The sequence below is a fragment of the Molothrus ater genome, chromosome Z, assembly GCF_012460135.2.
Source record: "Molothrus ater isolate BHLD 08-10-18 breed brown headed cowbird chromosome Z, BPBGC_Mater_1.1, whole genome shotgun sequence".
Classification (NCBI taxonomy): Eukaryota; Metazoa; Chordata; class Aves; order Passeriformes; family Icteridae; genus Molothrus; species Molothrus ater.
Genome location: NC_050511.2, coordinates 58,910,672 through 58,935,014, shown reverse-complemented (window position 1 = coordinate 58,935,014; position 24,343 = coordinate 58,910,672). Strand labels below are relative to the sequence as shown.

The following is a 24,343-nucleotide window of genomic DNA, read 5'->3' as shown; positions in this document are numbered from 1 at the left end:
TTAGGTTTTCTGCATACTTCATCATGGCATGATGTTAGCTCCTTGTCCCACCACCTCCAGTGCTTCAAATGTCTATTTTACAGTTTTACCAAATATGATGTACTTCTTCAATAGGCTGGCAGCTTTTTGGGGTCTTGGATTACACAAAGTGTATAACCCCAACAAGACAGGTATCCTCACTTGTGCGTCATGTACCACTGTACACCACCAAAGGCTGCTTCATGGACAGGGTTCCTTTACCAAGGGTTCTCAGGGAAAAATATCATTAAGAGTCAAGGGTATAGGTCTGGCTCTCTACAGAGGGAGAATATGACTTTTACCACACAGATAGCTCATAGGAGTTATCTCAGTTCCAGTGATCCTGCAGTGGCTTCATAGGGTATCTGGAGGAATATTTTTTCTCCTCCTTCCCTTCAGAGGAAGGAAATCCACCTCAGATAGAGGTGCAGAGACTGTGCTGGTCGATTTGGCCCTAATCTAGCTCCTCTATGATTGACAGTGATAGCACACATACTTTGAAAGCTCTAATGTTGATGATTAAGCCCTAATAAAAGCAAATAAGGTGGTGTCTCTGTGTACCCCAGTCAGCCAAGCATATATCTACCTGGCAACTGGTAAATTAATCTGGGTGTTTATGCTGTAGATCATGATGAACAGGTTGCTATAGCAACCAACATTTCTTCCATTTTTTCTTGCTGCTAATTATCCTAACATCACCAACAGCTACTAAATCTGAATTCTTAATGAATGCATGCAGAAGGCGGTTTCTTGATATATCTCTCACACTACCTTTCTTGATATATCTCTTACACTACCTCAGCAGAATGAGATAATTAAGAATTGGTGGATATTGATTATTTAGGGTTTATTGGAGCCTGTCATTCTGATACACATATGCTTGTGCACCCAGAGGATCTGCCCAATTTTGCTCGGCTGGTTCTGCCAATCTGCACTAATTATTGACAAAATAGTGGTAGGAGAGTACACTTTCTGTCAGATATTCAATGCACTGCTTCCACAGGCTTCAAGTCTTTGCCAGCATGGATTGTGGGGCCCTGAAATCATCTCTCTTCACTAGCAGCACTCTCACAACATCTTCATTGGTGTTGGTATACTCTAATTTTTTTTCTTTTATTTTGGTTTGGGTTGTTTGGATTATTTGGGGTTTGGGGGTTGTTTGGATTGTTAGTTTGGGGTTTGGGGAGTTGTTTGGACTGTTAGTTTGGGGGGGGGGTTTGTTTATTTTGGGGGAGGCATTGATTTTTTGGCCTTTGTCTTGTCTTTTCTCCTTAACTACATTGCACAAACCAAATGTTTTTGCCATTATGAAAAGGATCTCTGAGATTCTGGGTGACATTGGAGCTGTGAATGCTGGAGAACACACTGGGCAGTAGACTACTCTCAGAGTACTTCAGGCTGATAGCACATTAAAACACGTCTGTAACATCTGGATGTTACCATCTGAGCTTTCACTGCAAGGTATTATGAAACTCAGAATGAGTCTTTAATATGTGATCCTCATAAGACCCTGATGAAATTCCATTTTCCTCTAGAAATAGTGTTCAGTGCACAATGCCATCTGTGCCTAATATTGCTCAGGTATTTCAGAGTTGCTAAACTCATAAAAACACTGAAATGCAGATAGAAATATGACAACATTGATTTTTTTTCTGAAGAACATAGTCAAGGAAGAAAATGTTTTGTTACAATGTTTCTCTTTGAATCTGATTTTTTAAAAACTGGTCATTCTATATATTTTATTTCTTTTTATACTTCAGGGCATGCTGATGTAAAGGTATAAAAAGTGTTTCTTAAAGGTCTTTTGTAAATAAGATTCTTACTAAATTGAGGCATAAGAAAAGACAGAAAAAGGTATCCAGAAGGTCATAAATGCATCAATGTCTGTATTTAAATCTTTTTTCCAGTGTTAAAGTCCAATTAAAAAATTAAAGTCCAATTAAAGGTACACTACATATATTATGTGCTGATTTTATCTCCCTGTTTCATTTCTATGTATAATGGCTCAAAATTTAACTCTCCTGAAATTTGTACTGGTATAAAATAAGATAGATGCCACCAAGAGCACCAAAATTCAGATCAAAGTAGAAATTTTATGTATGAAAAGGATTTTTTTTCTATAAAGTAATTGTAAAGATAAGAAGGTGAAAAAAGTAAAAAAAGTTCTGAGGAAAATGGCTTCCTAACTAATACCCTGAATACCAGTTTCAGTGTCCTTTCAAACTTACCAAAGGAGCAGGAGCACAAAAATTTTGTTTGATTTCTGCTCAGTACATTTTGAAAGCAAGCACCTCAACAGTGATTCATACCACAATCATGTCTTAAAACTCATTTATGTAAAATAAGACAATGAAATTAAGGGTTCCGTCTGGATTTTTTTGCATAAGGATTAAGGATGTGCATTGTGGAGTAGAGTTCCAAACAACTGAAAAATACCAGTTCCTTAAAGTGAACAAAACAAGCTGGTGCAAACAGATTTAGAATAGATGTGAGTTTTTTCTCTATATACAAAAAAAATCTTCTCACATATGTATTGTTATGCTTAGCATATGAGTTCTATATGAGAACTCTATAGAGTTCTCATTCTATATGAGTGAATTTTAGTCTTATATGTATATTAATAAGTCATCAAGTGTCCTAAGTTTAAAAAAAAACTTCAAAGTAGGTTCACCGAAAAGTTCTATAGAACCTGGGTGCTAAATTTAAGCTAAATTTATTTTAGACCTGGAACAAGTTAATTTTGAGTGAAAATTATGTCTGTCTCTGGTTTTGCATACCTTCCAGCATAAACCAAGTGAAAAATGTTCCAGCTGACTTTCACTTTGAGTTTCTTAGTTCATATGAAAGTCAAGAATTGTGTGAACTCAAACTGGAAAAAAATGCACACAGCTTCAGACAACCTATTTCTTGCAGAACAACTGCGTCATCACAAACATTGAGGGCAATGCCTTGGTTTACCTTCCATGAATACAGAAAAGAAGAAGGAAGACTATTCTGATTCCCCATATGTTTTTGGTGAGTTCCTGTGCAAAAAATACTAGATAGGATTCTATTCATCTTCTAAGTGTAAGCTTTGGGCATCTGTGGGCTTTATGCATAAGGGAAACGATGAGAAAGCTAACAGTTGCAGTCTTAGAAGTGTACATCTATTATCTAAAAAGTGCAAGCCTGTCCCTCACACACACTTCAAAGTATAGTTAGAAGCCATTTGTTTGATATATTTTTAGTGGACATGTGAAAATTATGAGAAAGGCTGAATGCTTGTAATATTAACTCTTCTCATCCACCTCCATCTACCTCCCAAGTTTCTTTCACTGGTTAAGGCATTAGCAATTCTTACTCCTCCTACTGATTTACTGTTTACTTATCATTCCTATTATAACAGCACTACAAAGCCCAGACTCCAGGGTTTGAGTTTGGTTGAATCATACAGCACTTGATAACCTCTCTGCCTTTAATACTGGTGAAGCATCAGGTGAAGAGAGGGAAAGGCACAGCCCAAGGTTGTTAAAGCCAGAATATTAAAGCCAGTTAAAGCCAGTTCCTCACATTACAGCCTGTAGTAATACATAAACCTTGAGAGTAACACTTCCCAGAGGCAATCTCCCTCCCCAAGCCTTTGCAGAGATCTCTTCATGTCAACCCTGTACAGCACCTTCTCCCTGCCTTCTCAAACACTGTCTTCTCAAGCCCTGTGCTGGGCATCATATAATTACATCATTGTATTTGTCAGAAAACTTGCCAAAGAAAGCATACTCATGATGAATAAACAACAACCACAATATATTAAAAAAAAAAGAACAAAAAAAAAAAAGTAGTGAAGGCAGAGAAAATAAAACAAAGGCCCATCCTAATCATATTATTTATAAGTTCAAGATTTTGTGTTTATTTTAATTGAAGAAACATTTTAAACATTAATTTAGGCCTTCAAAAGCATATATTAGTCAATGACTTATATATTCTTCTACATGTACTCAATATTTAGGCAATTTACTATTTTTATCCTAATTAAGATAGATCTTCTCAGCCAGCAAAAAACTAATCATCTGTACTGTCATAGCAGTCAAGCCACCAAGGCGCTGAATTTTGAGATGTGTCTGCCTCAGTAGGAGGATTCCTAGAAGAAATATTCATTTCTGTGCTGCTGTCATTTAGAAATAAACATACATAAATGTGCCACACGAATAAAGGCTGAAGTAACTCAGTCTACTCATCTTAACAAACAGAAGGTTAAGGAGCAAAGTCCATACAAAAAAATGTCAGGAAGGGCTTTTCAATCTACTAAAGACATGACAAGATGCCTGTCACCAAAACCTGTTCTGAGCAGAAGATGCATTTTTTTCCCAGTTATTTGATAATAGGTACAACAAATGAAATGCTCCCTGTCATGTGATGTTTCTGAGTCAAAATATATTTTGAAATATATTCACCATATCTCCTGTATGCTTTGCGAATGGATTATGTGGTAAAACACCATCACCTCTAGGCAGATTAGACGGTTGTTGCTGACTGAAATTTCTATGCATTCAGGTCTATTTTCAGTGTCAGGTGTAATATATATTTAATATACAAAGACTCCAATACCTGAAGTAGTGGTCTGTGCTCAATCTGAAACATTTTCATATTTTACATATAATCTAGATAATACAATGTGCAAAAACAAAATGATGGCTCATCTTTCAAAATCATCTTGGGGTCTCTACTGTTGAAACAGACAAGTTAATTTATGTTAAATTGCTCATATATTATATGTTCATGATAACAATCAACAGCATAATAAAAGTTTTACATGCTATCTTTTTTTTTTTAAGTTTGTGGCAACATGTCCAGAGCTTTCTTCAGCAGAACATAAACTAGAGTTAAATTTAGAACTGTTTACCTGGCTCTGGCAAGTAAATTTCACAAGTTCTATAAATTCCATTTCCTCAGATAAATACTTTGATATTAATGAGATCTGGTGGAGGTTCACAAGAATTGATATGTAATTGTTAGTATGTCTAAACCTTTGTAGCTTGCTCCACCAATTGTAATGCTTTACTAGCTCTCCTCCTATTTCTAATGGGAACAAATTAATATGGAATAAAAAAGTAGTAAGAAATTAAGAAAGAAACCTTCTCCTGAAAATTAATGGAACATTTTGAGAAAAGGTTTTGGGGGAAATATTAAAGAAATAATTTTTTGTTTCATTCAGAGCAGTTCTAATATAGTGTTCACTTATCCATTAACGGTACAGAATCTGAAATGATTCCTGAGATGGATGCTATTTCCCCTTTTGCACTCCTTCTTCCATTAAGAACATGCTAGACAGGGAAAGCCACAATGTCTTGTGGTTAATGGAGTGCAGGAGGGTATGGCAGGCCTTTTTAAGATCAGACATTTTGCTTTTCTAGTCTGCTTTTCATACTTCCATCTGCAGTCCTGAAGCATGTGGCAAGCACAAATCTTGCACAGAATCTTGCACCATCTCTCCTATTTAAAACTCCAGTCATCCTATTATATTTGTGGTTTCCTTCAGCCTTGATTTGCACCCTATGTTTAGTCAAAATCCTTTCAGTACAAAAGGAAAAAGATGCATATAACTAGACACAATATATATAATTACATATGCACACATGCACATAAACACACACATATATATTTATATATCATATAGGCATAGGCATTTATATGCACATCATTGATCTACAGTGATAACAGGCGTAGCAGTTTAGAGGGGTTTTTTCCTACTGTTGCTCACAAAGAAGACTATAGGGAAAAACAGCCTTGAAATCGCCACAACGTAAATTAAACAATACTACATTTTGTTTTAAGTATACAAATTGTTTACAGCAATTTATAATATGTGGATTCATTTTAAATGGGCAAATCCTAACATTGCCCATTTGAATTCTAATAGCTAAGTGTATTTCAGTCCTACTTTAATTTTCTATTATATTCATTCTAAGTGATTTTCTTGCACGTCAGATTCAGTATGTGGCCTGAAGTAGAAAAAACTAAAATCCTTCTAGCTGGTATTGAGAGATAAAGAAACTGAGTTAGTTTTAATATTAGAATTAGATTTATGATAAAATTAGATGAAAGGCTATTTCCTAGACACTCTCCACTCTTCCTTCATAGAAAGGGTTCTTTTCTTTACAGATTTTGACTACATTCATTTAATATGTTGTCTTCTCAACTTAGCCATCTCTAAGTGAAATGTGCGGGAAATATAATGAAATTTGATATTGACAGGGGATATCCAAACAGCTGTAACACAGATTTTAGAATATCTGGGTCTGATTTTCTTGTTTAATAGCAGATATTACCACTGGAGTGTGTAAAGAAATTCTTGGGGTCTCTATGCAAATTAAGGAAGCCCCACTGGGCTCCTGGACATTGCATCATAAAAAGAATTCAACAAATCGTAATAGGGGAAAGCACAAATATACAGACTCTGCCATTCTGTTGTTGGGATAAAGGATCCCTGGTTATAAAAGCTGAATCTCACTGAAATCAGAAAAGGGAGCCATTTGTCCCATGACGACACTTCAGCAAGACTGAAAAAAGGAGATATCTGCCTATCAATTACTTGATTTTGTTTTTATTTTTTAACTGTTGCTGTTAGTAAAAGCACTATTATTTATGTCTTTCGTCAGTGGTTGTGTACTAAGCAAACCCACACAACAAAGAGTTTTGTCCACCAAAGTAACTTACCAATCAACAAAATTATATGAGGCTACCTGTTAAGGAACATTGAAAAATGCACTGATGACTTCCAAACACCTTCCAAAAGGTTTTACAGGTGTTTCTTAGAGACCCAGCCCAGGCGGCTGTGGAAAGGTTCATTGTCTGTGTGGTCTGTGGGACCATTGGCATCCACACATAATGCCACAGAGATGACAAGGGGACTAGCACCAAGAGGTGATGATAAAAGTGTTGAAGCCTCCTTTTGACCCCCAATATGAGTAAAGGAAAAGTATATTGCCACACTGTTCTGATCAAGAGAGCCTTGAACTCAGCTATGATAAGATCAAACCAGCTGCATACACAGAACTGACATTTTTTTAATGTACTAACTTAATTGAAAAAAAACCTCCGAACATTTTTCCAGATAGGTTTTACCACCATGTTCTGGACTTTTATTACAGAAGCTCTGTACCTATCATTTTCATATCCTCCCTTAAACAGCAAACAATGTGGTAAAATTGTGGGTAGTGGCAGCATGAAAAACAGAACCATTTTAATTTGTCCCATCTGGCATATTAACATTAATAAAGTTTAAAAAGAAATGCCTTGAAAGGCTTTCACCTACTGATTTAACAAGATAATGAGTAAAGCTTGCAATCTGCCACTAAATATAACTGATAAGAATAAGAGCAAGTTTAAGAAGATGATAACAGAGATTAACCTCCAAAACACTGACATAAAAAGGAAAAAAAAAACCAACCCTGCTGATTACAACACATGAGCATTAAAACTGGCAACCAAACTGTCTATTATTTTTGGCTAATAAGGTTTATCCAAGTACAGGCTGTTGTCAATTTAACAAACACAGCAAACCATCAAGGGACTTTACACCAATCAGGTCAGAGCAAACACAAAGCATTCCTAACCCTGTAAATGCCCAGTGAGGGTACCCCATGCTGGGGAAGTAAGTGCTCTTTGATTGTTCCATTAAAATTTAACCAATGAATCGTCCCATTTTCAGGTTGCTCTAAGGGGGAAAGCAACATTTTAATTTGTGTAAAATAATTATATCATTACTTATTTTGGTTATTTGTACTCCAGTATTTAAATGCCCTGAGTGGTTTGTCAGAGACAGAGAGGGCTGGCTGTGGAGACCAGAACAAATAATTCCTGCATTACTCCTATTAGTCCCAGATTTTGGTTGCTTGTGCCCAAATTTAAATTTAATGAAATAAATTCAGTTAAATAAACTTAGGGCTCTAGAAAGGGCAGCACAAAATTTTGTGGTACTTCCCATATTCCAGTGTTGAAAATAGGTTCACTCTTCTCTTTCTCGATCACCTGTATCAGAGCCACATTTTCATCCCTGTCTTGGTCTGTTCCTTGGATCAAAACAGTATCTTTTGCTTTCATTGTTCACAAAGAAATTTGTATTTAAGTCTGCAAGAAGGCATTTGCTCAATTTTTCTTCTCAGAAAAACAACAGTTGGTATATTTCATGTCTGATACTGCAAGAATGAGATTCAGCTTCTGTGTTCTCAGCTTGGATAACAGAAGCTGGTGACATCCAAGTATGACTTTTGAGGTCATAGAAGTGTGCAATAAAGCAGTATTTAGCAGATCTGTATGTTTTTGAAGTTCAGAAATGGGCATATATTTTATGACTGATCTCTTATGTCTGGCCAAATCCCACAACGCCTTATTAGAAATCTATGGATCAAGATGCAGTTGTAAATAATGTAAAAAATAGATGAAACTGATATAAATGACCAAATATTTTAAAATATAATAATTTCCATTATCTATACATATAGAACAAGGAAAAAATGCAATGGGGGTAATATAGTTGTGACACAGAGAGAGAGAGCTAAGTAATATTAGGTATCGATATTTACAGAAATAATGGGTTTTATCTAGCAGATCTATTTTTAACCAGTGTATGATTTCCAGTGTGCTCCTCTCTCCAAATAGTGGATCAGATTACAAAATATGACAGATAATGAATTAGGGACAGAGGACAATAAGGAGACGAAACTTTATTAAAAGGTTAAGAGCTCTTAAAATCAGATTCAGTCTAGTCAAATTATGCCAATGAAGGAAACTGCAGGAAAATTGAAGAAAATACACAAATTTTAACAGAGGTTTTTAATGCTTATCCAAAGGAAAAGGGTAACTGGATTATAAAATGGCTGACATTGAGGATTATTTAATGACAGCCTGAAGCACAAAGATTTTTATGAACTATTTCTTCTCTTCTTTCTCTAATGGTAAGCATCAAATATTGATGTAGGTGGGAAAAAAAATATGACAAGTGGTTCATGTCAAAGGAGTAGTCCTAAAATCAAGCAAAATCCTTTACAGCTGTAATGTCTCAGGTGTTTTTAGTGACACCCTACTAGTGGAGCAAAAATTGTAATGGCATTCCTATGTGAAGTATTTCAGTATGTTTGTTTCCTTTGTTTGTTTGTTTGTTGGGTTTTGGGGTGTTGGGGGGGGGGCAGGGAGGTGGGAGGGTCGTGGAGTGGGGGAGTGTAGTGTTTTGGAATGGGAGGAAATTTAGGGAAGTAAGGTAAAAAGCTATTTGTGTAACTGCAAGTCTGTTGAACCACTCAAAAGCTGGACACACCTCTGTGAAAGACACATGTTAAAGATGAAAGAAACCCGGGAACTTTCACTTCCTTTTCCAGTCGGCAAAGAGGTAACAAGCCCCGGCCCCAACTCCCATCTCGGCCAAGCCAGGATGGGCAGCCCTGCCCCGGGCCGGGCCCCTTCCTCACCCTGGGCCACCCGCTGGCCCCCATGGGCCCTGTTTTGGTGAGGCTGGGCCAGGCGGCCCTGCTGGGGGGAGCGGGCCCCCTTTCTCCCCCGAGGGGCGGCTGCCGGGCCCTTCACTGGCTACCAGGCAAGAGAGCCGGGCAAGAGCTGCGGGGCCAGCCCGTTGTGGGAAGCCTGCCTGCTCCAGCAGCTGCCAGGCAGGAAGAAAGGGGAGGCTGCGGAGTCCTGGCTGGAGCAGCCATCAGATCTTGCCATCAGGTCCCCTCCCCACAGTGTGGCTGAGACCAGAGATCCCTGCAGCCTGTGCAGAGTGGCCCTGCGGTTGGAATTTAACACAGAGAAAACCAAAGACCAATCACGAAGCCGATCCTGATACAACCCAGCTGCAGCTCCCTCCACAACTTACGAGCAGGTCAGGTTGTGATAAAGGCCAGGAAACCAACTCCTTTAAGAGGCAATTATTAAAGACACCTCTGGGTGGGGAACCCGAGGAGTCACGCACACCGCTACTGCTCCCACTGAACGACGCTGAAGAGGTGGCGTGCAGTTTTGTGCCTCGGCAGAGGTAGAGCTTCCGTCCTCACATCAATCCATAAATACACGACATTGACTCGTAGCCCAGGGGTATCCTCCAAGCTGGGTCCTATCCAGTTATGGAGACAGGATGGAATCCGGCTGTGGTCAAGAGTGGGTGACTTAGTGTGGTTCTGGGGGGTTAAAGTCAAAGTTTATGTGCTGGTTTGTTGTTTTGAGAGGGTTCATATAGTTCTCACAGCCTCTCATTTGAATTCAGTCCGGGTGCAAGGCCTCCTGGGAGCAGGGGAAGTGGTTCCCGACGGGAATGGATACAAATCCGGGGTGAGACCGAAAGGGGTACAAATACAGAGTATGACGGGGAGAGATACAAATACAAGGTAAAATAGTAACATCTAACTGCAGCAACTAAAGGCAAGTCTTAGAATTCTAACATTCAATTTTTAACAACAGACTAACATAGGGTACAAATACAGAGTATGATGAGGAGAGATACAAATGCAGGGTAAAATGGTAACATTTAACAACGGCAACTAAAGGCAAGTCCTAGAACTCTAACATTCAATGTTTAGCAACAGACCAACACTTCAAATTAAGACTTTATCAACTTCACTAACATCAATACCAATTACTACTCTGAAAAAGAGCTCTCATCTCCAGGATTTCATTCCTCATAAGGTGATTATTACTAGGCTGCACATTGGGTGCCAATAATGTATTTGATCTGGTTCAGGGCAAATTTGGGACAGAACTCCCAAAGAGGTTCCTCTAGAAAGCAGATTCCATCGGCTCCTCCCCCAACCAGTTCAGGAAAGATATCTCCTTGGAGAAAAGTGGAAAAAACTGTTTATTAAACAATAAAACCTAAACAATATTAAACAATAAAATCTCTTGCTGCTCCAAAAGAAATGACAAACTCAGAAAGTCCCCTCCGTGGGCTGTAGCTCAGCTCACTCAGTCTCATATTAGTCCCTGCAGCGCTGGAAATGTTGCGGCCCAGGCCTGGCCCAGTGGGTCACAGGTGTGAGCTGCTGATGCTCTTCTGGGTGTTCAGTTCACCCAGGTTTAAACATGTCCAAAGAAAAGGAAAAAAACCACAATCCAGGGAACTTTCCCTCAGCTAGCTAAAACTAACTAAAAGCAAAGGAGAGCTCTGTCCTGCTTTGTGACGGTGTTCACAGGGGTTTTCGAATGAGGGAAGAGACAAGAATGTTGACTCCATATTTCAGAAGGCTTGATTTATTATTTTATGATGTATATTACATTAAAAGTATACTAAAAGGATAGAAGAAAAAGTTCTCATCAGAAGGCTAGGCTAAGAATAGAAAAGAATGAATAACAAAGGCAGTTGTCCTAGACTCTCTGTCCAAGCCAGCTGTGCTGTGATTGGCCATTAATTCCAAACATCCACATGAGACCAATCACAGATGCACCTGTTGCATTCCACAGCAGTAGACAATCATTGTTTACATTTTGTCCCTGAGGCCTCTCAGCTTCTCACAAGGAAAAAATCTTAAGGAAAGGATTTTCATAAAAAGATGTCTGCGACACTGCTTGTCTGTCCATTCACAGACAACACAGTCCAGGAGCAGGAATGTGGAGGAGTGAGTGCAGTGTCTGAAAACAAACTCCGTGCTGCTTCTCTCCCCTCTTTGCTCTCAGAGCAAGTATTAAAGGTGTAAAACTTATTATCCAGCAAAAACAGAACAGATGACTGGGGATATGAGCAACCCAGGACAGGGAGCTTCCTTTGCCTCTCATTCAGATGTGTAAGTATGTGCCTAAGATGTCTTTTTGCTCACCACACTAAATGTCTTAGTTCCCTGCTACCAGATGTAGGATCATCACGTGTTTTGCTTCATAACAGATGTTACTATCTTCCAGTATTTTTTATGCTCAGATATCTAAACTTGTCTAAGCCTGGTTAAACTATGTGATAGCAGAACTTAGGCAGCTGCCAGTATTTTGATCGTACTAATGTTTCCACCACTGTTACCACCAGAGAAGTTAATTTGTTTGACAAGTCCAATGAATTAGAGAAGTGATTTGTCATATTGTGTCATATTCCTTCTCTGAGTATTTTGTATGCAAGATATTGTATCTTGCATAAAAAAAAGAAGAATGCGGTCCATTCGAGGGCTCCATCACCCACTCCCTCCTCGTTGTAAGCATCGCCAGCACTACCCAACACCGTCATTCAAAAAGGTAAACACATTATATTTCATAACATATTCCAATATGTTCCAAACGTATTTTGACATGTTCTTCTTCCCCAGCTAGGCCTTTTTTCCAAACACCTTGGCACATTGTCAACACTGCTGATTCACTGTGGTCTTTCTTTGATTTCCGTGATATCAATTAAAATTGGAAAGATGGCACAAAGAACTGCTGGGGGGGGGGAAGAAATTACATTTATGCCCTACAACACAAACGTATGTGCATATCTGATTTTTAACAGGATTACAAATTCATAACACAAATTTATCTAAGGCTTGCAAACTGATGGTTGTGTAACTGACAAAACTCTTAAAAATGCTGTGAAGACTTGACTCAGTAACCTAAATGAGCATAGGTGAATAATCAAATACTGACGCACTGATCTGCCAGTTTCTTTCTTTCATAGGAACACTTTCTGTTAAAGAAATGGGAAATACATGACTAAAACACTGTTGTAACTGTCACCGATATAATAAAACAAATGCTTATTTAAAGCACATGTTGGAAGGAGGCCATCTCCACCTGTCCCTGTTGTCTTAAGTGGAGATGGACTTCACATGGAAATCAGAGTGAACAAAGAATTCAGGATTCTCCCATCTCTAACAGGAGATAGAGCTTTTCTAGATCCTTCTTCTAGGCATTTTTTTATCCAAGCTTCTCCGGATCCAATAAATCACACCACAGAATAAGCTCAGTGGGAAGGACCCACAAGGATCATTGAGTCCATCTCCTGGACCTGCAGTGGACACCCCAAGAATCACAATATGGGCCCCAGAGTGGTGTCCAAATGCTTCTTGAACTCTTTCAGTCTTAGTTTTGTGAGCATTTCCTTGGGGAGTCTGTTCCTTCTGGGTGAAAAACCTTTTTTTATTATCCAATCTAAACTTCCCTTGACACAATTTCAGGCCATTGTCTTGGGTTCTCTCATTCATTACTACAGAGAAGAGATCAGTGGCTGCCCCTACTCTTCCCCTCACAAGGAAGTTAGAGTCACACACACTACAGAACCTGTAGTGTTTCAGTCTCTTACAGGATCATTTTGCCACAGTAGTCTGATAATAGCAGTTCAGGACAAAGCTTTCCATCATAAATCAGAATCGCTGATGGAGTTGGTGTTCAAAGGTTTAAATGTAATATACATTGCATCATCTAAGAATTTGCGCATGGAGGAAAAATGAGACTTTAAAGGCCAAAGTTTAACTTTTTGCCCGTTTACTTCACCTTTCCTTTTCTTTCCCTTAGAAACCTTTTTCATTGAAACCACTGTTCATGCTTAGTAAATCATACATGATCCTACTAAAGCATAGACAGAACAAACTGTGTTAAGAACTAAATGATTGATTTCAAGATGCTGACTTGGAATAGAAAAAGATGTAATGAAAGCAATCAACATTTACATAGGAGATTCAGGTTGAATAAACTCAGGGAGAGGAAGGTGTTCATTCAGACATTAGAGGCTATTGCTTTTTTGCCTGCGCTTAAGTAATATCAATTCTGTCACACAGCATTTGATCAGTGCATGTTCATATCTTGCAAGAAAAAAAATGTAGAGCATACGTTAGAGGAAACATTTGTAGTGCAGCTCTCTCCAAAGGACACTGGGACCGGAGTGTGCCTAAATAGCTTGAGGACCTGGACTCGAGGCCTAGCTCACAGCACTTAAAATTAATTGTTGCCTCTTATGGGCAAACACATGGTTCATACAGAGAGAGAGCTATTTGACTATTAAAATTCAACACCCTATCTTCAGTCTTATGGGAAGGTAATATATATAAAATAAATAAATTTATCTATAACTATCATTGTAGACTTCTCTGAATATCTCAAAAAAAGTGCTAAATCTTCCATATTCGAAAGTAAGATAGGAAAAACATATAAAGAGCTGCAAGGAGCATAAAATTGTGGGGTTTTTTGAAGGTGGAAGAATTTAGTTCCTATGTAATCTTCACTTATTTAATGAAATAAACTTGAAAATTGAGTATAGGAACAAAAAATCTTATTTCATCAGGATTTTGCAATATTTTATTTTAGTTTAAGATATTATACAACAGCCTTGATCAACTGGGGTTTTTTCTCCCCCTTCCCATAAGGTTCTACTTTAAGACCTCCATATGCTCAGTTTTAATAATTTGTTTCTAAAACTCAGGAATTATTCCAAATGTGAAATATTACGGTTTTTACCCAAAAAAAAAAAAAAAAGAGAGAGAGATAGATAAATCTGAAGCCCAGGTATGGCATCTTCAGAACACACATCATAGAAAAAAATGCATTTAATCACATTCTCGGATTCCGACCCTTTTCCTCTAGAAATTCTTTTTCCACTCAAAAGTATTCAACCACACTAGTAAAATTTCTGTAAATGCTATAGGGATATTTCCTCTTATTACAATGTGGGTTTGTGAGCTGCCTCAGTAACTGCATAGCTAGCCATCACTTGCTGTGCAGCTGCGACTCAAATTATTGATATAGCAAAGTGTCTCTACAAAGGTAAACTGAAAATTTTGGACATTTTTTCTGGGGAAAGAGGCAACTTTTACAGATGTCATGTTAAGCCAGGAAGAAATTTATAGAAAAAGATGAAATTTCTTGGTTTACTTTTGTACTGGGACTAAGTACTACATCTTTGGAAGGGGGTGTGGAGGATGACTCACTACAATCACCTGTTTAAACAGAAAAAAAAAGAGAATTCATAAAGTTTGGGTGCATTGCTTACTGAAATGTTCCATCTACTAACTTGTCAAAATATATTTACATATAGTCTAGATAAAAAAGACAGATGAAAGATTCTCCTCAGTCTGGGCAAAGGAAGACTGCACTAAGCACAGACCGTCAAGGTTGCTGTGTTCTTGCAGAAGCTCTTGATGTTGAACTTGTAACTCAAGTCTAAAAGACCAGAAGTGAGTGTTCTTTAAAATTTTTCCTCCAGGTGCAGAAACCCTTTCTTCTACATCATGAACAAAACCTGTGTTTTAGCCATCTTTTTTCAGTATTAGCAAATTTAGATGAGGGAGAGAAGAGGTTTAGAGTTATTACTTTACAGGGCCTAATCTGTTCCATAGCAATGCTCCTGCTGCATACAGGCAGGGAGGAGACCGAAACTGTGGTACCAGTCCTGCATAGTGTGCTGTGTTACAATGCACAACTGTTGGCATCCTGGACAATGTGTGTCATTCATCTGTAAGAACAGAGAATCTCCTTCTGTTTGAATCATGCAAAGCATGCCAGAAAAGAGCTACAACAAAATTACACATCAATTTTCAAACAAATTAACCCACTTCCAGTATTTGTTACTATGAGAAAAAAGGCCTGTAAATTGAAAAATGCTCTGGAAATCCACTTCTGCTATCTGGACAAGCTGGAATAGCCATCTCCTAAACACACCAATGGGAGGAATATCAAGCTGTGGCTGGTCATTATAAGTGATGACAGAACTGACTGGAAGCTGGAAGGCACCATCCAGAGCTTGCTGAAAGCAGTGAAAATATTTCTAAAGACTTTCATAGACTTTGGCTTAATCCTGGAGTGAGCAAATGGGGAAAAGGCAGTTTTTTTCCTCATGGAGTTGGAATAAGGGAGTGTAGCTCAATGAACACATATGTTCCTACCATATGGAGAGCTCTGGGATTTCTGCCATATTGATCCTGAAATCAAATAAAATTTGTCTTTCTAGTTTAGATAACCTAGATCCAAGTGAAGAATATTTAACTTCAGGTAAATGCTGAGTGTCGTGTCTTCAGAGACTAATTTGTAAATCCACAAGCCTGTCTAGACCAAGAGAATGAGACCACAGCCAAGGTTAACTGGTCTTGATTGTCGTTATAATTGAAAAGCTAAATAGAGCGCTGCCCAAATTTCTGTGTTCTCTTTGCATTCATTATTTTTAAAGAGATTTGATTTGATTTGTTTTACTCTTCATACAGTGGTCACTTTTCAATAGCACTGTAGGAACTCTACTTCATAAGAGACAATTTCAATGAAAAGTAGGTGCTAAATGGATGTGTCATAGGGTATGGATCACCTCTACAGAAAAATTTGTAACTTTTCTTCCAGAACTACTACATTTATTTACTTAAAGTAATACTAGGGCTGATGTCCAGCTCATTTAACTATAGATGTTCCTCAGTATATCAACAAGCTGGTGCCGTAGTCATCAATTATTTCGGGGCTAAACCCTCTATGCAACAGATTTTTTGGCATTGGTGAAGTCTAGTTAAGAACTTGCACTTTGGGCAGTGGCTCATTCACAGATTATTTTGGGTCCAAAGAGTTAGGAGTGCATAAATCATTAACAGCAAGACATTCACTTTTGAAAGTCCAGTATTTCTATGCTGAAATATGTCAGAGCTCACAGAACAATAAATTTCACTATTCTGAAAGCTCTCCAATAGCCTTTCCAGACAAAGAGTACTGTAATGATCGCACCATTTAAAGTTAATTTTGTGTATTTCATCTTCCAGGCATGTACAAACATATATGAAATAAAAAAAAAAAAAAAGACAAATAGCAGAGAAGTTTTTAACAATTTTTCAAAACTGAAACCTTTGATTAAGTTAGAGAAAAATCTCAAATGATTCTTTAGCTGTCTAAGGCAGTCTATCTGTCTGTGTACAAATGAACACAAGCTACTACTACTACGCTATATTAAAAGAAGATGTACAGATTTGCTTAGATTAATTTAGACATAATTCAGATGGACTGGGATGTTGTTTGAGAAAGTGATTAGCATGAAGATTACTAGCCGCAAACACATTTGATTGACATGTGTTTCAGACTGCAATTAATTAACAATATGTTTCTCTTATGCCACCAAGAATTTTTACACACCACAGCAAATACAAAACTTTAATTCATACAGCACCTCTGAGGTGGGATGACCCAAATAGCTTCTACCCAGGGGACTATTGCATTTTTCCTCTGATCCCTGCCAGCTGATCACAGAACAGCAGCCTCTTACTCCTCACTTGAGGAAGTGTGGTGGGTAACAGCTTCAGTATCAAGTAGGTGGGAGGAAGAGAAAAAAACAAATGCATGGCCCATGCAGATAAGTCTGGTGAATAAGGGGTAATAAGGGGTACAGATAATGTGACACACAGAAGAAAAAACTAATTGCAGAGAACCTTGGCTTTTTTTTTCTCTAATAGTGATGACCTGATACATTATCTCTTTGTGGGACTGTACAATTTATGTTAAAGATAGGATCATCCAAAAAAATTGCAGAAGAAATTGCTAGAAAGGGTTTTGTGGTGCTTTCTGGACAGAGCACTAATTTGTAGATTAGCTCATGAAGCAGTTGGTAGCTGTATAGAGCAATCTGGATTGGAAACTGTTTTTGAGTGGCTAAAACGTGCTGAAAACCCATCAAAACTCCACAAATACTCCAAATTTAGTGCAGGCAACTCCACAACTACCATGGCAATCCCAATGGACAGCAACAGCTGAAGAAGCAGTCAACAGGCAGCTGTTCCAGGATGCAATCCTCTCTCAAAAACAATATTCTTCTAAAACATCTTGAGGTATCTACAAATCAACTCAAAGAATTGCATCTCCTTCAAGATAAACAAAATGTAGTGTTACCCTGTTTTTTGTTTTGATTTCTCCAAGCTGTATGATCAGGGTACATTCACTTTCCACAGGAATTTTCAAGATCTTCCATAGAAGTTTTCATTTGGAGACAGAGGAATAATCTGTCTGGGATGAGCCGGTGACAAATGGGCTTTCTTTCGGGGCAGCCAGTCCCAGCTCCTACACTTCCTTTTTAAAAATTCTTCCCATTATGAAAGATACTTAAGAGCTTTCCTGAAAAGTTTGAGAAATTTAAACACCTGATTTGGAAAGAAGGGTTTGGAGTTTGGCAAGGAGCAAGCATTTGGGCTGGAGAAGAGTATTTGTCCCAGATACAAATATCTGAGATATAATTATCTGCTGTGTTTGTCTTTTTCAAGAAAATTTTTCAAAAGGGTAACTGCACATGAATATACTCATCAAAGCCCAAATCTCTACCACTGCCAGAGTAGTAGCAGCAACACTACATGCTACAAGAGTAAAGCACAGATATGGCCTGGATGATCATCCTTAGCTGTGGTGAGAAAACAAATGGAAACAGGTCCAGAGTTCCTTAGACTCTGCACTGGACACTCGGAGAGTACGCAGAGGTTGCATGCTCCATATAAACAGATTCAAAAATAGGATTTGGATTCAGCATTCACCTGTCTGTACTTCTGCTATACCTCTGACTTTGGGAAGGGGAAATAAAGAAAAGATCCAGGCAGGTTCCCAGTTTGAGAAACTGGTATATGGAGAAAGAAAAGTATCCTGTTCATCCTCAACATATGCATGTGCATTATAATATAGCCTTTGGTTGCACTATAATGATGTATTTTTTCTACCAGATGTGTATGAAACAGAACTGATGTTTCAGTGAGTCATGTCAATCTGATGAATTGTCCATGGATCCTGAAAAACATCTCACTCTCCTGAAAAGAGCTTGGAAGTCCTTAACTCCCACTTGGTTGACCATCAGAGCCATGCAGGTGATACCTTGATTCAACATCTTACCCAAGCCACATCTGTTCTAGCAGTGCAGCTCTCCTGCTATTGCACTGCACTATTAGTTTGGATATGAACCCAAATTCTGATGTGGGATTTAACTCACTTGTTTTGGCCTACAGGCAAACAAGTAATCCTGGCAATACATTGTAAATGGGCTAAACATACATAAATCCTGTATTTATTAACATGTATACCATCCAAAACTGTCCTAAAGATACAAAGCTTATACCCCTCTTCTATTAGCACTAGAAAATCCTCATGAAGGAGGCAGCTAGCCCATGAAAGCTGAAATTTTAGTAATATAAATAATCTGGTGTTTTGCTCCTTGTTTGTTCAGTTTTGTAAACAGCTGGTAAGAAGTTGTAATTCAGATTTTGACCTGAGAACTTTACTGCTCTTTCTGATAATGTAAAAATAGCAAAATTGTTGGGCTGTATGTTCTTAAACCAAAGAAAATACTGAAATTCACATAGTTCTTCTCTTAACATAGCCCCCTGGAAAAGGCTTACAAAAAAAGATTGTAATGAAGATTGTAACTGCATTGTCAGAAGGACCCTAGTGCTAAAATTTGTTGCAGAGACATTAGGGTAAGTGTTCCCAGTCATGAGCAGGTGGTACAAACATGAACCCTACCGAGATATAATGTGATGTGTATACAAGGGAAGTTTAGGAACCTCCTGGGCATCTTTTTGAAAATGGCATAAAACAACTTGCACTTAAACTCACTTTGATGCCAGATGAGAAACAAATGTTTGGGGGCAAGTAGTTTTTAAAACAATAATAATCCACTTCACATGTGCATCCCAGGAAATTTGCATGCTACTTCCCCAAAGAGTGAGAAGCCTTACAATTGTTTGTCAGGAGATGAGATCTTCCATTTCGCATCTCTTTACAGGGATATTTTCTCTAAATTGTTGAATTTCTTACAATGACAACGACTTAGTGCGCCAGATCTGCATTTTCACTGTGCAAAGACCTCAGACAGAGGAACACTTCAGCACACATTTAACTTTAGAGACATCAGTATTGATCATTAAAGTAAAAAAAACAGCTTCATTGAAACCAGATACTAAATGTGCTTTGATGGACTGAAGTCAGAAGGTGCAGAGCATGATGTCTTCACCCTGATTTTGTGAGTGAAGTGCAATGGGATGTGTCACTACTGTTTCCTATAGAATTGGTTTTCTTCTCTTCCAGAAGCACATATATGTCAGAAATGGCATATATGACATTCAGAGAAGCATCTCTGTTGCGTATAGGTAAAACCTTACAAAATAAGGCCTTGTTACCCTTGTAAAATCCTGCTCCAGCCTGCTACTTTGGCTAAGTAGAAAAGGACTATAGGAAAGTGACTCAGCTGAATTAGAGGTAGAAAAACAAGTCATATAACCATTATGCGCTCACATCATGGTGTATGGTAGTTGGTTGGATTATGTTTGTTAAGTTTTAAAACTATGTAACTGATAAAGGTCTAACTGCTTGAAAAGGCCTGGTTTTTGCAGTAAAGCATCTCTTATTTGGACCTCCCTGGGTCACTCTGTGTCACTCTGCTTTGTAACACATCTCCATTTCTCAAAATCCACAGTTTATTCTGTTTATGAGTGAAACTCCCTGCTCCAGTGGAAACCTAGTATGAATATTTCCAGTGGGATACAGCAGTCCTACTCACCAGTAGTACATCCTGTAAGTGCTAAATAGGAGATGATATTCATGTAAACTTTATGTTCATACTGTAGTCCAACTCTTATTCTTTCCACTGCTTTCCCAAGATAAGAAAATTAATCTAAACAATAACTGACAAATGTAAAGATATAAGTATAGGTATATGTATAGCTATAGGTATGGGCATATGTAGAAACAGTTCCCTTCACTGAGAAATTGCATGACCAGAGTAAACAGCAAAGCTAATGCTACAGTATTGCAGTCACAACTTGGTTCTGATAAAATTATTAGAAATATTAGTTTCTCTACTGAAGTTAGTAATTGTAAAAATGAAACAAAAGGCTAGGCAATCCAGCAGGTATGCTGACACAGGATTAAGTGTTAATAAATTGCTGAAAATCATGCTTCAGTAAACCATAGTTTTCTGTTAATTCCATGTAGATCTTTGTTATATTTTCATGTTTATAGACACTGCTAGGTATCTGGAACTTTTCTTAGCAATGTGAAACACTAAAGGAAAAGAGGTGAGAAGCTGGTAGAAGCTTCTGCAATGCATCATTTGACAGGAAGTCGAGTTATCAGAACAAAGTCATATAAGTATCAATCTTACACCCATATACGGTGCATGTCCTAGTTACCATACAGATATGAAAGGGCCATTAGGACTCCTTATCAGCTGTATATTGGTGTAATTAAAGGGTTTGATAGCATTAACTTGAATGGTGAAAGTCTCCAGACAATGTACTCTATCAGTCATTTGACCCTTCTGTTTAAACAGCGACAACAGGATGACTTTCTCCTTTCCTTTGCAAAGGACATGCCAAACTGCTGAGCTATTTGGCCTTTTAAAAGTAAAAATGTTGATTTTTTTTTTCCTTAAAAGCAAACTATTCTTTTTCATCTAGTCTTCTACTTCAACGACAGGAGGAAGTAAAAAAAAAAAAAAAAAAAAGAAAGCATCTTATCCAATATAGTGCTACATTTATTCATTTATTTTCATGAGTATCCAAGGTAGAGTACTACAGAATTTGTGTTATTTTTCTTCATGTGTTTCAGTAGCTGTACCACACTTTTCATTTTAGTTCATGTTGTTTTGTGGTGAAATGACATGTGAGAATTTAGTGAAAGTATGGTCTTCTTTAGTTCTTTTCCTTCATACCTGAGAAAGACAAATTCTTTTTATCATGTGCTAGGAAGTAGAGATATGCTCTGGTGTAGTCTAAGCAAAATAAGGAACTGGGGATTTAATTGACTTTTTGTACTGCTGTTTTGCATGGGTTGCTAAAGAAAGCCTATTATTTGCTATCCCTAGGGCTTGTACAGTTTACAGCACAGATGATGGGGGACAACAAAGCCACTAATCATCAGGAAGATTTAATCAACATTTTACTATGGGGAATTTTATACACCTTTTATTCCTAGCAAAGACTAGCCTGCGATCTGGTTTAAAGACAAAATTTAAAAGTAAAACAAAAGAAAAATGAACAAACAACATAGAAATAAAATGAGGCTGCTTATTACTGTTCCTAAAGGGATCTTTATTTTCAAATATTTTTCTTACTGCTTTAAAAATTTAAATCACTTTCATGAAAAATAGCTCTTTTTTAAGGTATTTTTGTATTTCTGAAGGATCACCTGAAACAAGAAATAATGCAAAATAATTTTCAGTTTAGAAATTAGGTAATTCCACTACAATTGTCTGACTCCTAGCTTATCATGCTGAAGAATAACCTCAGCCTATCTTGTTCCTCTTGTTCTCTAAAACTCTGAACAGTTCATTAAAACTCTAAGGAATATTCTAAGTCCTGCAAAATTCCTCCCTTTCCTTTTTTTCCCCTTTTTTTTTTCTGTTTTTGTTTTCCACCAGATTAATATTTCATGGGATTTTTTCTTTCCTGCATCTCTTGTATTGTATAGATAATCTTTTGGTTTTGTTACATAAAATTATATTTACCACCTTTTCCCCCAAAAGAATCCTCCAAAGATTGTTGTTTTGACATATAGAGGAAATACCAATCTTAAATTTGCAGAAATCCTCTTTTCCTCTGGAAAAACTGAAGTCCAAATGTGACATAATCCTTTTGTCTATTGATTCAACCTTCTGTGTATCTATCTATTTCATATGTATATTAGACACAGTACTGACAGGAAATGTAAGGAAAAAAAAACTGGTGGAAGAAATTATAGCCAGATGTAACGTACGCTTTTTCCATATATAGTAATGCAGTAAAAACATAATTTAACTCTACATTAAACTAAACATCATGTTTAAATTTTTCTCAGATGGAAACCTTATTCTAAATCAGTTACTATAAATCAAGTAGCATGAGACTTTAAAATCAGAATTTTAATTTGGCTGGAAAGAAATGAAGAAAACTAACATGATTGTTATCTGTGCAAAAGGCAGCTTCAATGCTTACAAATGAATCATAACTTGCACTAATAAAACAACAGTGCCAGATTGGGTTGGAAACTTCATTGTCCTCAGCTAAAATGCAATATTTGTCTGATGGCATCATTTAATGCTATTTTCTAAACAGAGCTTAGTGGGCTTGCCATTCGTGTGGTGGAAGTGGTATCCAAAAACTTATTCAGATGAATATGATTGTATCATGATCAGATAACACAGAGTAATGATATTCCAAACAGTTAATCTGCAGTTAACTAGGTGAATTCAAGTGATTTGATGGGCTTTGGAAAAGCCCGTCCAGAAAGTATATTTTGCATTTTACAAGCACAAGTAATGGTAACAACTGTGGGTTCTTATGGGTTTAATATGGGTTTTACATGGGTTAAACTATGCGTTTAATGTGGGCTTTTCCACTTTTGAATGTATGCTATATGATAGTCACATTTATTCCAGAAAAAAGATGTGTAAAGTCATGTAGCAGTGTGGGGCTCAGATAGTGGTCGCTGCTACCTATAATTATCTCCCAGTAAGCATGTCCTGTGGAAAAGCCACTTGGGTAACCATTCAGGGAAAGCAGTCAAGTCCACACATACTCACTACAGCTAGCTCAGCAAAGAGAGGCAGAAGGGCCTTTTGTATAATTCTGTTCCAGCAAAGGTTTATAGCAGTACACCAAAGGGAAATCAGGGACAAAAGACCATGTGCTCTGCACAAGGTTAAGTATGGGATGGCCCAGGGTGGTACCAAGGGCAGGGCAAAGGCCATTAACCTACAGGGAAGACACGGCAGACCACCAGGGATACCACAACCAATGAGGAAACAGGGAAAGGAGAAACCGCTAGAATTTGCATCATATGAGGAAGGGAATTGGCATGGATGCAAGGCTCCATTGGGGAGTCTTTTCTGTTTGCCTAGGTGGGAAGAACTCTTTGGTATGTCTTTCCAAGGCCATGCCTTGGAGACTTCCCTGAGGGGGAATAATTCAGAGGATTGTGCAATGTGAGCATCAAAGTTGTTTGTAAAATGGCTTTATCCAGTAAGAAAGACAAACCACGCCATGAGATTCACCTGCCAATTTCAACTGAACAGTGTGCTTCAAGGAATTATAGATATGCATCAAATCACTTGCTATTCATCAGTCACATTAAAGAGATAATTAGTGAAGGATATTACATTAAGCCATTAGAAGAAAGGTGGTTATTGTGAAATATTTCTTGTATTGTGAATGCTTTAATAAAAGCCATTATTTCTGTTGATTTGACCTCACTGTTTGAGGCAGTCACTATACTACCACTAACCAGTAATTCAATTTAGTTGAGAGACACAAGATATTTAAAATATAATATTTTTAATAACTATATGTGAAAATGACATTAACAATAAATTTTAAGAAAAAAGAAAAAAAGACAACAAATGCTGCAAAAAATACTTAAATAATTCAGGTCTGGAACAGAATCATCTTAAATCTGGAAATTAGTAGACTTAGGGGGGAAAAAAGAGGAATTAGGGAAA

The 24,343-nt window shown here is 37.6% G+C and overlaps 1 long non-coding RNA gene across 2 annotated transcripts in view; it reads left to right on the top strand.

Moving 5' to 3' along the window:
* Window positions 1-1,038: 1,038 nt before the first annotated feature.
* The window catches only part of LOC118699841 (uncharacterized), an 83,529-nt gene continuing 60,224 nt past the window's right edge, over window positions 1,039-24,343 (top strand). For both annotated transcript variants that reach the window (XR_004982129.1, XR_004982130.2), the window contains exons 1-3: window positions 1,039-1,109; window positions 1,334-1,479; window positions 2,932-3,033. This is a non-coding gene — a long non-coding RNA (uncharacterized LOC118699841). The remainder of the gene's footprint in view (window positions 1,110-1,333; window positions 1,480-2,931; window positions 3,034-24,343) is intronic.